Below are 9170 nucleotides of genomic sequence, written 5' to 3'. Positions count from 1 at the left end.
AATCAAATCATAACCGCCCAACGGTATGATAAGGGCATATCCCGGATTAAGGAAAACATCGCTATCGGAGTTGCTAAATGTTTCCCCATGGATGAGCGAGGTGCTGTATTCTTCGAGAACCGTTTGGTGGTTCCCAAGAAACAACATCTGCGCCAGTTGATCCTTAAGGAAACTCATGAATCCCCTCTCACCATTCATCCCGGTAGTACTAAAATGTATCAAGACCTACGCCAGAGGTTTTGGTGGACTAGGATGAAGAGAGAAATCATTCAATACATTGCTAACTGCGACGTTTGTCGTCGTGTTAAAGTAGAGCATCAACGACCTGCTGGCACTCTTCAACCTTTGGCTATTCCCGAATGGAAATGGGATAAAATCAGTATGGATTTCATCACTGGGTTTCCCAGGACCTAGAGAGGGAATAATGCCATCTTCGTCGTGATCGACCGTCTTTCCAAAGTAGCCCAATTTCTACCTGTTCATGAGAGTATCACCGCTAGCCAGCTAGCCGATTTATACATCTCCCGAATAGTGTCTCTTCATGGTGTTCCATTGGAAATTAACTCAGACCGTGGGAGTCTCTTCACCTCTCGATTTTGGGAAAGTTTCCAAAATGCTATGGGAACTCGTCTCTCTTTTAGTACTGCCTTCCATCCTCAATCAAGTGGTCAAGTAGAGCGAGTCAATCAAATTCTGGAAGATATGCTCCGAGCTTGTGTCATCTCGTTCGGAATGAGTTGGGAGAAATGCCTTCCATTCGCGGAGTTTGCTTATAACAATAGTTATCAAGCCAGCTTGGGCAAGGCTCCTTTCGAAGTTCTCTATGGACGAAAATGTCGAACGCCTCTTAACTGGTCAGAAACCGGGGAAAGACAACTCTTTGGCCCGGATATGATTCAGGAAGCAGAAGAGCAGGTTCGCGTTATTCGTGAGAAATTGAAAACAGCCCAATCTCGTCAAAAGAGTCAATATGATCGTAAACATAAGCCTATGACTTATGAAGTCGACGAGAAGGCTTACCTTCGGGTTACTCCATTAAAGGGAACCCATCGTTTCGGTATCAAAGGCAAATTGGCCCCTCGTTACAGTGGACCCTTTCGCATTCTTGCCAAACGAGGAGAAGTTGCCTACCAATTGGAACTACCTCCGCATCTTTCCAGAGTTCACGATGTCTTCCACGTTTCACAACTCAGGCGTTGCTTCGCGGATCCTATCCGTGGACTGGACCACGAAACGCTTGATCTACAAGATAACCTCTCCTATCGGGAATATCCCGTTCGTATCCTTGATCAGGCCGAGCGTACCACTCGACGTCAGAATATCAAGTTTCTCAAGGTTCAATGGTCACACCATTCCGAGAAAGAAGCCACTTGGGAAAGGGAGGATCGTCTTCGACTTGAGTACCCCACCTTCTTCCCGGAGGATCCTAAATCTCGGGACGAGATTCTTTTGAGTGGGGGTGAGTTGTCACACCCTAGCTAGTTCAAGCATTAGAGTGTGCATCATGTTTAAATTTCTCTTAAATTTGAAATGGGGAAAGCAGAAACCCCCAACACCCCCCTGGAAACAACTAGGGTTTACTAAAATTATTTTCAATGAACCTGAAATGCCCTTCTAAAAAGTTCACCCTCCTTGTCTTGGGTTAAAACCTCTGGCAAAATTGGTGCACAATATTCTAGGTCAACAGAAGGTCATTGAATTAAATCATAAGTATTTGAATTTGGGCATTTAAATGCTATAAAATAATTTAAATGCTCAAATAATCCTGGAAATAAATGTTTGCTGTTGGAAATAATCTAAACAGAGCCCACAATTATTTTCAGGATTTTTGGAAACGTTTTAGTATTTTATTTAAAGCCCAACAGTTACAGTTAATTACAAAAACAGAAAAAAATAAAGAGAGAGAGAGAGAGGGAAGCCCACCCGGGCCTTACCTGTGCTGGCCCAGCCACCTGGCTCGGCCCAGCCTACTGGCTCTACCAGTCGTCGTCCTCCTCGCGCCAGAAGGACGTGGAGCGCGTGGCCGGCGCCCGCGGCCACACGCCGGCCACCTCCTGCTTCCGCCGACGCCTGGAGACGCCTAGGGGTGCCACGCGACCCCCACGTTCCCCTCTCATCCTCGCTCACTCTCCCCTCGTCTCCCTCACCCTCTCCCGCACCATGGCCGACGAGCTTGTCACCGTCTCACCGCCGTAGTCGCGCTCTCCGTCACCCCCTCGCCTCTCTGACCTGTCCAGAAGCTCCGCCGCAACGCCCTCACCCTCCCCACCGAGCCACGCATCGCCGGAGGCCCTGCATCGCCGCCATCGGATCGTCTTCAACCTCGGTACCCGCCGGACGCCGTTCATCGATTCGCCTCGCTCCGGTCGCCCCCGAGCCCACTGAGCTGCTCATCAACCTCCTTGTGAGCTCCCCCGCCTTTCCCCTCTTCTTTCCCACGCGTTTGCACCCTCTAGGCCATAGTTCCACCATGGCCGAAGCTCGTCTCCGCTCGACCTCGTCGCCGGCGTCGCTCCGGCGACCATTTGGTCCTCCCGTGCTATGCAATGTGCTTGCCGCATCGCGTAGTGCCTCGCTAGCGCTTCAGTATCCGTGTTTGCACGCCGCAGCCCACTCCCCACACATGGCCGAACTCCGGCCGCCGCCTTGGAGCTTGCCGTTGTCGTCTCCGGCCACCGTAGGCCCAGCCTCCACCACCACTAGATGCGCGACTGCAAGAGCTCTCCAACGAGCCCAAGAACGGCCTCGCCCGTGCCCTGTGGGTGTTTTCCGAGCTGCGCCACCATCTCGGGCCTCGCCGGCATCGAGTCGCCGGCGAGTTTATGACAGGTGGGGCCGGTCTGCTAACTAATTTAGGATTAGTTTTAGTTAATTTTAATTAAATTAGTCGTTGACATGTGGGCCCAGGCCCCACTGACAGCTAATTAGTGTTAATCTAATCCTGTTAATTAGCTGAGAGGCTGACAGAAGGGGCCCACCAGTCAGGTTTGACCTGGGCTGGCGCCTTTGACCTGCTGAGGTCAGCATGACGCAATGCTGACACAGTAATGCATTTTCCGGATTTATTTTTATTCAGGAATTTCCAGAAAATAGTTAAAACTTCTAAAAATCATAGAAAATCAACCATAGCTCCAAATGCAAAGATTTATATATGAAAAATGATCAAAAAAATTCAATCTATCCATCTGTAATGGTTTCATGCATGACAAAACAAGTTTACCTTGCTGTTTAAGCAGAATAAGGAAATGCACTATTAAGGCCATGTTTAATGAGCTAATATTTGAATCTTTGATTCAAATGAGTTCATTCCTTTCTGTTATAGCTTGCATTAGTCCAAGACACATTCATATTGCCATGTCATAGCATGCATCATATTGTTGCATATCGTCATGTGTTGATTGTGTTCCGATGTGTTCTTCGTGGTAGGTTCTGCCTCCGAGGATATTCACGAGTATCCAACTGAAGGGCAGTATCCCACTACCACTCCATCAGGCAAGCAACCATTGATCATTCCGATACAAACCCATGTTCTCGCTTCTGCTCTTGTTTACTGCATTAAGACAACGCGATTCAAACTGTTGTGTGCTACGGTAGTTGAACCCTTATCCTCTGCATGACCTGTCATTGCCACAGTAACTAGATGAAACCCACTAGCATGTGTAGGAGTTGATTGAGCCATGTATGTGATTCCTACCTTGCTATGCCTGCTATGCTTAGAGTTGTGTCAGGTCTGGTTCATCTGGGTGATGGGCCAGAGTGAAATGCTTATGCCGGTAATGTGAGGGATGTGTTGAACATGTTTTGGTAAAGGTATCGATGAGAGGCCATGTAGGACTACATGGTGGGTTGTTTCATTAAGGCCGTCCCTAAGAACTGAGATCTATATGTGTGATTTAAGATTCAGCTACTACCATGCATTGGGATCCTTAATTGACCCTCTCGACTTCTTAACCACCCTAGTACTCTGTCCAGGAGTTGCAAATAGTTTCTGGTGTTTGTAGGTTATGTGTTGGCGGCCGTGCATAGCGCTGACCCTAGGGGTGGGCTATGTTGCGGTAGATACACCATGGCACGGTGTACCGAGTCACCCGTTTGGTGTCTCGGGATCCCTGTTCACATCGTTCGGGGTCGTATGTGGAAACCTCGGCCGGACTCCCTGCGGATGGAACCTGGATAGGCGATAAACCTGGACTAGAGACTTAAGTGTTTAGGTAGGCCGTGGCCGACACCCTCGCTGGGCTTCCGCTTGAAGGTTGCCGAGTACATGTCGTGTAAACGGCGGTAAGTGGTGAAAGTGTGTATGAAGAAGTACACCCCTGCAGGGTATAAAACTATTTGAATAGCCGCGTCCGCGGTAAAGGACTACTTGGTTGCCTATACAGTTCATAGACAAGTTAATGGGTACTAATAAAAGACTCAAGATAAGTGTGAGTACCGAGGATGTCCCTCTCGTAGGATGACGAGGGAGGATCCCCGGTGGAGTATTGTGTTGGTGAGTAGTGGACTCGTGTGCGAAAACTATTTTACTGGTGAAGTTCCGTAGGATAGCTTAGCCAAGAGTCAAAGCTGGCTTGCTGCATTAACCCCACCACCTTCTTGAGAATAAGCATGTATAGTAGGTTCTGATGTAAGACTTGCTGAGTACCTTTGTACTCATGTTTGCTTAATTACTGTTTTCAGACGACAACACCGCCCCCTCCGATGGGTTCTACGTAGACCTTGACGTTGACGAGTGACTAGCCACCCAGGTGGTGATCCTGGCCATGGAGGGCCCTATGTAGATAGACAGGCTTCGAGAAGCCTTCTTTCTTTCTAGAGTCTGTACTCAGACTAGTTGCTTCCGCATGTGCTTGTATGTTTGTATGACTTGAGTGTCGGGTCATGTGACCCCTATCTGTATGAACATGTTATGTATGGCTCCCTGGAGCCTTTAAATAAAGTACTTGAGTTGTAGAGTTTTGTTGCGATGCCATGTTGTATGTACTCATATCGGGCATATTGTGTGTATGATTGAAATGCTTGGTATGAGTGGGATCCGACAATCTAGTTGTTTATCCTTGGCAGCCTTTCTTATGGGGAAATGTAGTCTAGTGTTCCTCGAGCCATAGTAGTCCGCTACAGCCCGGTTCACCGGAGTCCTGCTAGCCTAGTACTACTGTTCAGGACACTTGACTGGCCGGCATGTGTTTCACTTCGTTCCTATGTCTATCCCTTCGGGGAAATGTCATGCTGTGATTTCCGGAGTCCTGCCTAGCCTGCTACAGCCCGGGTTTCCCGGAGTCCTGTTAGCCCAGTGCTACAGCCCGGAATCAATCACTGATGACCGACATGCTCGATGTGATTCATGTATGCCTGTCTCCATAGGTCTGTGCCGCTTTGGGTTCATGACTAGCCATGTCGGCCCGGGTTCTCTATCATATGGATGCTAGCGACACTATCATATACGTGAGCCAAAAGGCGCAAACGGTCCCGGGCCATGGTAAGGCGACACCCGTGGGATACCGTGCGTGAGGCCGCAAAGTGATATGAGGTGTTACCGGCTAGATCGATGTGACTTGGAATCGGGTCCTAACAGCGTTGGTATCAGAGCTGGACTGCCTGTAGGTTCGTTGAGCCAAACTGGTCGATGTCGAGTCTAGAAATGCTTTAGTTATATGTAGGGGAATTGATTGTGGGAGGGAACGTAAGGCTCTTTTACTCCTTTACCCTATGCCTCTGATCTGAGTCATTCTCTTCTCATTCAATGTGGGTTAAGGACTAGGCTCTCTCCTTCTATCAGGTTCACGTGTTACTAATCCGTAGTAGCTTATAGGATTGATGCTACAAGCCCCAGTTCAGTTTCTACTATTTTAGTATGTTGCTAATTGGATCAGAATCTTGATATGATGTTGTTGAGTGGTATTGCGAACTGTTGTGGATGTCTCAAATCATTTTCTGAGCATTTACAGCTGTTATGCTGTCCAATTTTCCCTAGAAATTCTGATGTCTTTGCATTGTGGTTGTGCTTTTAGATGACCAACCGTGTTCAAAACCAAGTGGTTCGCCTGACCCGGTGCCTCGACGTGCCCGGTCATACTGCTATGTTAGTCCGGGTAATGATCGAGACGGGCTACCATTGGTATCCTGAATACACGGTCGAAGAGCAGTTCCGCGACTTTAATCAAAGCCAATATCTCTGCACCGTCAGGATATTTCCTTCTTATCCTGGATCTACCGAGCCCCTTCACTGTTCCTATGGACTCGGGGTTACTGTTGAGATGGCTGTGCAGGATGCTGCCTATTCCATGATGACCATCTTGCGAGTCCGGACTGGCCTGCTTCGGAACACCGACTTCCGTTACATGCTAGCTTCACTTCCGGGAGCGCAAGGGTATCTTCAGGCTATCTATGCTGACTCCACTCAAGAGGACTCATTAACTCGTACCACTGCCGAGATGCTCGAAGATAAGGACCGAGAGAATCGGGCCTTGAGGCTGGAGCTTTTCAATACCCGTGCTGATCATTGGGCCACATTGACTCGGTTTGCACATGAAGTGCAAGCTGGATGTATGGATACAAGGGATCTGTATCCTGTGAGATCAGCTCTGCCAGACATGGTGGATTGGCGTGATGTGGGAGGCATCACCCCACCCCGTGGTCCCCGCAGGCCACCGTTTGTTGGTCCAAGACCTCATCCTAGCCCCTATGGTCCACAGGCTCCTCAGGACCGTCTGTTCCCGGATGGTCACGTTGAACTTCCAGGCTATGGAGGTGACTTCTATGAGGACTACTACGGAGCTGTCTGAGTTAGTAGTAGTACCACTAGTATTGTAGTAGTTGTATCTCCATTGTCCTGCGAGACTTGTGGAATATGACTTTGTGTGTAATCAAATCCGGAGGTGTAGACAAATACTGTATAGGAGCTTGGAATGCCTCCGATGAGATGTAACGTCTTTCATCATAGTTGTACTGTAGCCTGGGCTTGTACTAAACTATGTATGATGTGTATGACCGTTGGTATATATATGGCAGTTTTATATTACCATGACATACGGATGAACATCTCTGCATTCCGCGTTATCCATTACATTCTCCACTCCTTGCTAAGTTTGAGCCATCCTTATCTGAACCATTGTCTTGTTTTCTCCTAGGATGGTCAACACCCGCAGCAACCCTGCTGCCTCGGAGCAGGGGGAAGCCAGTGCAGCTAGAGGTGAAAATCTACCTCACCCGCCTTCTCTGGCCGAAGTAATGCTGGAGGCGGAAAGAAACAAGCGTGAGACTAACCGCCTGCTAGAGCGGATTGAGCAGAACACTGCACGCCACCCACGAAATGACTTGGTGTCAATCAATGACTTTATCAAGCTGTACCCACCAAAGTTTAACCATTCCGTCGAACCCCTCGACGCGGATGACTGGCTTCGCAGCATCACTCACAAGCTACGTTCTGCCAACGTAGCCGAAGCCGACAAGGTTAGCTATGCTGCCTATCACCTCGAAGGCCCTGCTAGGCTTTGGTGGGAAAACTTCAAAGCTATGCGCCCGATCGGCCAAGTTACTACTTGGGCTGAGTTTAGTGAGGCTTTCCGCAAGCATCACATTCCGGAAGGTCTCATGGATCGCAAGAGGGAGGAGTTCTGCAACTTCACCCAAGGAAGACTGACTGTGGATGCTTATAGTCGTGAATTTGGAAATCTGGCACGCTATGCTCCCGAAGAGGTATCTACTGACGCTAAGAAGCAAGCAAGGTTCCGCAAGGGACTTAGCCCTGAGCTTCGCCGTGATCTTCGTCTGCACGAGTGCACCTCCTTTCTGAAGTTGGTCAATAAAGCCATCAGTGCTGAGACAGGCCAGACTGATTATGACGCTTCACGCAAGCACTCCCATGACTTTGGCTCTTCATCCGGCTCTGGAGCTCAGAAGCGCCGGGTGTGGATCCCAAGCACGGCACTGCCACCCAGGTTCATCCCGAGGCCATCCTTTGAGGCGCCTCGTCCCAACCAGCAATTTGCACCACCAAAGCCCTATGGTGGCCCCGCTGCTAATGCTGCTCCACGCCCCAATGTGGTGACATGCTTTAAGTGTGGAGAGTCTGGTCACTATAGCCGAGATGTCCCCAGAACAACAACCCCAATCAAACTGGAAAGTCCGTTGGACATGGTAAGCCCGCGGGAAAAACATTCTACGCCAAGCCGGCCACCACTGCACGTGGCCATGTCAACTATGTTTCAGTCGAGGAGGCTCATGAGGATCCCAACGTCGTCCTTGGTACGCTCCTTGTTAACTGCCATCCGGCATCTGTTCTTTTCGATACTGGAGCATCTCATTCATTCATATCCGAGAGCTATGCTCGATTGCATAACACGACATTCTGTGACATGCCCACTTCCATGGTAATTCAAACTCCGGGTTCCAAATGGCAAACTTCTAGAGTAAGTCATGGGAACGAAATTCTTGTCGATAGACTTGTCTTCCTTGCATCCTTGATAGCTCTCAAGTCCACAGACATAAACATCATCTTGGGTATGGACTGGATGTCAGCTCATTATGCTAAGATTGATTGTGCCACCAGAACCGTTCAGCTTACTCACCCATCGGGCAAGACAGTCAATTCTTAACTCGAGTGGCCAAGCGCCAGCTTTACTCCCTCAATGCCAACCCCCTTCCAGACCTTGAGGATGTTCCGATAGTCCGAGACTTTCCGGATGTCTTTCCTGAAGAACTGCCAGGTGTTCCACCTGACAGGGATGTCGAGTTTGTGATAGACCTTGTTCCAGGAACCGTGCCAACTTCTAGAAGACCCTACAAGATGGCACCCTTAGAACTAGCCGAGCTTAAGAACCAACTCGATGAGTCCTTGAAAAAGGGTTTCATCCGTCCTAGTTCCTCTCCTTGGGCTTGCCCTGTCCTCTTCGTCAAGAAGAAGGATGGAACGGATCGAATGGTTGTGGACTACCGCCCTGTCAACCTGGTCACCATCAAGAACAAATACCCGCTTCCCAGGATTAACGATCTGTATGATCAGCTCGCTGGATCCTCAGTCTTTTCCAAGATGGATTTGAGGTTGGGCTACCATCAAATCAAAATCAGAAACGTGGACATTCCCAAAACGGCCTTTGTTACTCGTTATGGCCAATACGAGTACACCGTCATGTCCTTCGGTTTAACCAATGCCCCAGCTACCTTCTCTC

This window comes from Triticum dicoccoides, chromosome 1A (assembly GCF_002162155.2).
Source record: "Triticum dicoccoides isolate Atlit2015 ecotype Zavitan chromosome 1A, WEW_v2.0, whole genome shotgun sequence".
Classification (NCBI taxonomy): domain Eukaryota; kingdom Viridiplantae; phylum Streptophyta; class Magnoliopsida; order Poales; family Poaceae; genus Triticum; species Triticum dicoccoides.
The sequence above is the reverse complement of the archived record's forward strand: the minus strand, read 5'-3'. Positions refer to the sequence as shown.